This window comes from Sminthopsis crassicaudata, chromosome X (assembly GCF_048593235.1).
Source record: "Sminthopsis crassicaudata isolate SCR6 chromosome X, ASM4859323v1, whole genome shotgun sequence".
In the NCBI taxonomy this organism is placed as follows: domain Eukaryota; kingdom Metazoa; phylum Chordata; class Mammalia; order Dasyuromorphia; family Dasyuridae; genus Sminthopsis; species Sminthopsis crassicaudata.
The window spans coordinates 31,524,961-31,532,200 of NC_133623.1; the positions used below are offsets into that span (position 1 = coordinate 31,524,961).

Consider the following 7,240-nt stretch of genomic DNA (forward strand, 5'->3'; position numbering starts at 1 on the left):
GGCATTCCCACTGTGGGCCTGGGCACTGGATGAGGTCACACCCTTCTGTGTGCCCGAGGGATCACGGGCAGGCCGCACAGCTGGCACTGAGCCTTTTGCCTCTGACTAAGGCTATGATACCTGGGCGCAGGGACCGAGAGAGAGAGAGAGAGAGAGAGAGAGAGAGGGAGGCCAGGGGGACAGAAAGACAGCGGGCCTGGCTCCCTGGGGTGTGCCTGCACCAGGCAGCAGAAAGCCTCCCGGGATCTTGCTTGCACAGCTGCAGTGTGCGCACATGACCAGCAGGTGGCAGAGGCACACCGAAGGCATGGGAGTGCGCACGCGGCCGTGCACAGCCAGGGAGTGGGGGCACCGCTTCCAGCCCACACGCGAAGGGAAGCGTGGGGGGCACCCCAGCCCAACGTCCCCAGTGTCCTCCGGGCCCCACACACGGCAGCAGCTGCGCCAGGCAGAGCCCACCCCAAAAGCCTGGGAAGAGAGCCGGGGCCAGAGTCACAGGAAAGAGTTCAAATCCCAGCTCTCCCTCTTACTGCCTGGGTGACCTTGGGCTGCTCAGCCTCCTCATCTGTAACATGAGGGAGCTGGATTTCATCCGGACTTCTTAAACTAGAGTCCATGAATCTCTGAGAGGGAGAGACAAAAAGAGAGATTGAGAGACAGAGAGATACATGCACACACAGAAACAGAGAGACACACACAGAAATAGAGGCAGAGACAGAAACATACATATGGAGAGACAGACACACACAGAAATACAAAGAGAGACAGACGCACAGAGAGAGAAAAAGAGAGAGACACACACACAGAGGAACAGAGACACACAGAAAAATAGAGATTGAGAGACAGAGAGATATATACACACATAGAAACAGAGAGACACACCGAAATAGAGACAGAGACAGAGACATACACACAAGAAACAGAGACAGAAACATACATACGGAGAGACAGACACAAACAGAAATACAAAGAGAGACAGACACACAGAGAGAGAAAAAGAGAGAGAGACACACACAGAGGAACAGAGACACACAGAAATAGAGACAGAGACAGAAACATACATACAGAGAGACAGATACAAACAGAATTACAGAGAGACAGACACACAGAGAGAGAAAAAGAGAGAGAGACACACACAGAGGAACAGAGACACACAGAAATAGAGACAGAGACAGAAACATACATACAGAGAGACAGATACAAACAGAATTACAGAGAGACAGACACACACAGAGGAACAGAGACACACAGAAAGAGACAGAGACACACAGAAAAACAGAGATTGAGAGACAGAGAAAGATACATATACACACACAGAAACAGAGATAGAGACACACACACAAGAAACAGAGACAGAAAGACACACAGAAATAAAGACAGACATACGCACAAATAAAGACACACAGAAATAGAGACAGAGACAGACACACAGAGAGAAAGAAAGATTGAGAGACAGAGAGAGATACATACACACACAGAAACAGAGAGAAACAGACAGAGAGAAATAGAGACAGAGACACATACAGAGAAAAAAAGAGATACAAAGACAGACAGAGAAAGACACAGAGACAGAGACACAGAGAGTCTCTACATAGAGACAGACAGAAAGACATACACAAAGAAACAGGGAGACACACACAGAAATAGAGACAGAAACAGATACTGAGAGAGAAACAGAGAAACACACACAGAGAAACAGAGACAGAGGACAGCTCTCTTGCCATTGGTTCCTTTGTAATCCTATGTATTTTACTTTGTGCATTGAAAACTACTACCTAAGAGAAGGGGCCCACAGGTCCTCAGAGTAGCTACCAGGTGGCCCATGACACCAAACTCAGATGGTCTCTGGGGACCTTTCCAGTGCTCGAGGCTATGACCCCCCTGGAAAATTCCTGGGACATGGGGTGGGAGAAGAGTTGCTGCTGGGCTTGTCCTTCTCACTGGAGAAGGAGCCCCTTGCCCAGTCAGTCCACTAGTATATATTAAACACCTCCTATGTGGCAAGGACTGTGGCAAGCGCCTCCTTAGAGCTGGCAGAGCTGATTTCATTCCCTGGGCTTCCAGAAGCTGAATGCCTTTAGTCACCTCAGTTGCAGGGCCTCTGGGCCCTGAGTATCACTGCCCTGCTATACTGCCCTTCACTCTGCTACCTGTGCTACTCTGGACCACTCATTACAGCCCAACTCTGGGCCTCTTGTCTACAAAATGAGAGGATGGGTGTCCAAAGTGCCTCTCACCTTTGGGTCTAGTTGGATGCGGATGGGTTCACAGAACCATGGTAAACCAATGGAAGTCATTTATGGCCTGAGAAGGTTCTCAATTGGGGTCCCGCTTCCCAGACTCCTCAGCTCCTTCTAAAGCTTCCCTCAGGTCCCAAAGCCTACAGGAGGCCCTGCAGCTCCCCCTCTGAAGCTCTCTTTGCTTCTTAAATTACCTGGTATTTACTTGCAAGCAGTCCCCTGTACTCCATGGCACCCCACTGAATAAAAGCTCCCTGAGGTCCAGTACTCTCTAGAACTCTGAATCTCCAGGGCCTTTGCTATTTGTTTGGTGTATCTTTTCTGCTTCTAGCCACCCAGGGGAGCCAAAGCAAGCTTCTTCTCTCAACCCTGCCCAGATCGCTGGCTATAAACTAAGGGGGTTATGCTAAATGTCCTCTAATGTCCCTTCCAGAGCTTTCTATAGGAAAATGTATTCCAAGATAGGAGAATCCATCCCCCTTCGTCTTCTGGGGCAGGGAACTGGCATTAAGTTTACAATCAGGGCTGGTTTGCACCAGTGCAAGCCAGGAAGCTGGCAGCTTTAATAGATCTGCCCAGGCCTCTCTCCTAGTCCCCGGGCACACCTGGCCTTGCCACCTTTCTCCATCTAGATAGTCCAGCTCCTGTCCTAAACTAACTTATCCCCCCAAAAAAATTCTCCTTTCTGGTCAGTTGAGAGCCTGGCCCTCCTTGCGGGTACCCAGGTCCACAACCTTGTAGCCACGGTGGACTCTGCCCTCCCCTACCAGAGCAGGCTGCTCCATCTCTCTCACATATCTCCCCTTTCTCTCTCACCTCCCCTCACACAGACACTGCCCTACTTTGGGCCCCCAATACAGCTCGTCTGAACTACCAGAACAGCTTCACAACTGTTCCTGTCTCCAATCCCTTTTCTCCCAAAGCGAATGGGACAAAATCACATTCTGACCAAATCATTTTCCGGAGACCCAGACCTGACTATGCCACTGTCCTGCTCAGAATCCTTCAGTGGCTGCCAGCTCTCTGTGGGTTCACATACAAACTCCTGATTCACAGGCCTTTCCCATCTTGGCTCCCATTTACTTTTCCCACTTTATGAAGGATGATCTCAAAGGGTTTAAATGCTAGGATTTCTCAGTAGCCAGTGTCTGACGTGTTGCAGATGGACCAGTTGGTTCCAGATTAAGGGGAGAGTCCCCTGAGCTCTGGTGCAGGGTGAACCAAGACAAGGAAGGGCTCAGAAAGGGTTACTGCTTTCTGTCTTTCCTCTAGAGTAACAGGTCACCCCCCCCCCCAAACAGAAACACCTCAGAAGCTCAGCCAAGGGGAATGGGAGGCTGAAAAAGCACTCTGCCAGATTTAAAGGGATCTGAAAATGCCCCATGATCATTATGGTTCTCAGGCTCCAGCTGCCAGGCCTCTAGGCTAAGGATGACTTGGATTTCAGAGTTTTCTACAGCTTTAGTGCTCAGCTCAGGCAAGGTCTGGAGAGCAATGGGGAGCACCCCCCACTCCAAAATGTTTAACAATGGGGCTCTCAGAAAAAGAAATAATGCATGCAGATTTTAATCTGCATTATTAACACTTTTTTAAATCAATGATAACCAACAAAACAACAAATCCAGACCTGATTTATAGCAATTGTTGATTTCTGAGGTGTAAATGCTCACACTGAAAATTTACCAATCAGTTTGCAGCAGACACAGCCTGGGAGAGAATCCACATCTCAGCATCCCTGAGGCCCTTGGGGGGGGGGGGGGCGGCGGGGAGGGCAATCAGCAGAGCCCTTGTGGTCATACAAAATTCTCTTTCTTTCTGTTTGTCTACATCTCTCTTTCTGTCTCTCTTCCTGTCTGTCTCTCTACCCCAACCCTCTCTCTCTCCCTCTCTCTGTCTCTTTCCATCTCTCTCTATGCCTCTTTCTATCTCTATGTCTTTCTGTCTCTCTCTCTTCCCCCAACTGCCCCCTCTCTGTCTGTTTTTCTCCCTCTCCATTTCTCTCTCTCTACTCTGATGGCCAACTAAACTTCCCTTAAATACCCTGGAGACAACAGCTCCCAAGTCCAAGTCCCAGCAGAAAGGCAGCATGGTACACTAAAAAAAAGACCTCATTTTGGAGTCAGAAGACCTGGCTTCTCCTGCCTAGTAGCTGTGAGCTGCAGAAAGTCAGTCAGGCCTGGGTCCTCCCCTATCAAATGAAGAGGCTGGACTAGATGGCCTTTGGAATGCCTTCCAGCTCTTGTGCTCTCTGATCTTGACCTGCCTCAAAAACTTCAGAGCTGGGTGACCTCACTTTCCATTTCTCACCTTCCATTTCCTCAGCTACAAAAAGAGGGGTTTGGACCAATGACCTCAGAGATCCCTTTCCTGTACTTGTGAATATTTGGTCCTCAATTCTCACTGGGCCTCAGTTTGTTTCTTAGTAACTGGAGCATGACTTCAACTTCTGGAGGGCCTCCGCCTCTAGCTTTATTCCCTCCCTGTTCCTCTCTCCCTCCAACACCCACACTCACTAAGGAAAAAATGGTGGCTTTTAGTGAGCTTTGAAATGTCATGGGGTAGAAAGGGTGTCTCAGGCCTGGAAGGGCAAATGTTATCCTGGTTTTGCAAATGAGGAAGAGGGAGGAATCTTCAAACTTTCAGCCACTCAGCTTGGTGTTAAGCCCTAAAAGTAGAGCTTGTGAGTGAGGACTTCAAAAGGGGAGTCCTGATCACGAGGAGCCTTTCTTGACAATAGCCTAGGGCCAGGAAACTTTAACTAGATTTCAGTAAGGTGTTGGACAAAGTCATGTTGGCTCTAAGTCCAGTTGGGTGGCACAGGAAATGGTTGCATGAGTGAGAGCGGCCAAAGAGTAATGATTAACGGATTTATAGGAAATAGCTCTATGTTAACTTGGATGAAATCAGAGGTGGTGTGTTGCCAAATTTCTTAGGGGCACAAAACTGTTAGGGAGACCTGTCGTGCTGGAGCTGGAAATTCAAGAAAATCTCAACAGCCTAGAATGATAGGCTAAATTTAATAATAATAATAATAATAATAATAATAATAATAATAATAATAATAACAATAATAATAATAATAATAATACATAAAGTATGGGGGCGGTATAATGGATAGAGTCTTGGACACAGGAGAAGGAAGGCCTGAATTCAAATCCAACTCAGACACTAACCAGTTGTGTGTGATTTTAGCTGATGCTGACTAGTTGTGTAGGGTCAAGTCACTTATAATTTCCTCAACTTTAAAATGAGGATTGTAATAGCATATAATTTACATTGCTATTGTAAAGATCAAATGAGATGATATCTGTAAAAGCATTTAGCCCAATGTGTGGCAGAAAGTATATCTTTAATAAATAATTATTCTCTTCTCCAATCTCCCCTAATAAGGTGAAATTTAATAGACATGAAGTCCTACACTTGAATTTAAAAATCAAGTGTCAAAATGGGGAGCATCTCTTAAAGCATAAAACCTCAACCAACAAATGCAGAAACAGCAGAAATATTAAATACATCCTTTGCTGGCCACTATGTGATAAAAACTGCATAAAATAAAAGGCCTTCGAAGAAAGAATTAAAAATTAATTGAGAGTAAGTTAATCCTAAAGAATAGGGAGGTCAAAAAAGAAATCACAGTAACAATAAAAAATTTTATCAAAGAAAATTCAAACAACAAGAAAACATACCCCAAACTGCTGGGAAGCAGCCAAAGCAGTCTTGAAGGAAAAATGTATAAAACCACTTTCATCAAGAAAAAGATCAATGAATTGGGCATACAATTAAAAAGACTTAGAAAACCAACAAAGGTTTAAAGCCCCTAACTAAACACTAAATGTAGAAATTCTGGGATTAACCAAACCAAAAGTCCTCGATCCATTGAATTGCTATAGAAAATGAAAAGGAAGCTGGCTTTGGGATGAAAAGAAAACATTGATAAACTATTAGACTAATTTTTAAAGGAAAGGAAAGCAATTTTGCCACCATAAAAAGTGAAAAAGGAGAAATCACAACAAACGATGATGAAACAAAAGAAAGAATTAGAAACTATTTTCCAGATTATATATGCCAACAAAATGGACAATTTAAGGGAAAAGTTACTAACATAAAATATCCCAATTAATAGAATAGACTTTCAATAACCCAATTTTTTATAAATTAATTGAAAAGAGCATAAATGAACTCCCCCAAACTCCAGAACTAGATGGATTTATGAGTGAATTCTATAAAACATTCAAAGAACAATTAATTCCACTATTAATCATCAAGTATTTATTAAGTGACTACCACACCGCAGACATTCAGCTAGGCAACTAGTACAAAGAATGAGACAATCCCTACAAGGAGCACAGAATTCAAAAGAGGAAGTTATGTCTTAGAAGGCTAAAAAGATAGGTTGCATATGGCTTTAAAAGTTAAACCAGTTTATATTTTAACTTACAGGTAAGGGGGTGGGGGAGACACACAGGGCTTGTTTGAGTAAGCCAAGGGAGTCACATGGTCAGATCTGTGCTTAAGGGAAATTACTATGGCAGCAATGAGGAGGATAGACTAGATTGGGGAGTAGATTGGGGAGATTTAAGGCGAGGAAGACCAATTATGGGGAGAAATATTCTAAGTATACAGATGATGAGGGACTGAACTAAGGTGATAGATGTGTGAATAAAGGAAAGTGACGAATGCAAAAAGTGTGATAAATGTAAAAAAAAATTTTTTTTGTAGAAAAATCAAGGTTTGGCAAGTGATTGGATATTGGGAGGGAGGGAGAGAGGATTCCAGAATAATGGTGAGATTATGAATCTGAGACACTGGAAAGATGGATAGTGGTGCATTCAACAAAAATAAGGAAGTTTGGAAGATTTAGGGGGGAAAAATAATACACTGGCTGTTTGGAAGATATTAACAAATGTCTCCTAAGGGAGGAAAAAGTGGAGATTCTCAAGAGAAATAGTGGGAAAAAAGTGGTAAGGGGTCTCAATGTCCACAGCTACCGGAGTACAGAC

General features: G+C 44.7%; 1 protein-coding gene across 3 annotated transcripts in view; it reads right to left on the reverse strand.

Annotated features, from left to right (window-relative positions):
* The window catches only part of HMGB3 (high mobility group box 3), a 53,517-nt gene that overhangs the window by 12,267 nt on the left and 34,010 nt on the right, over positions 1-7,240 (reverse strand). The window lies entirely within an intron of this gene.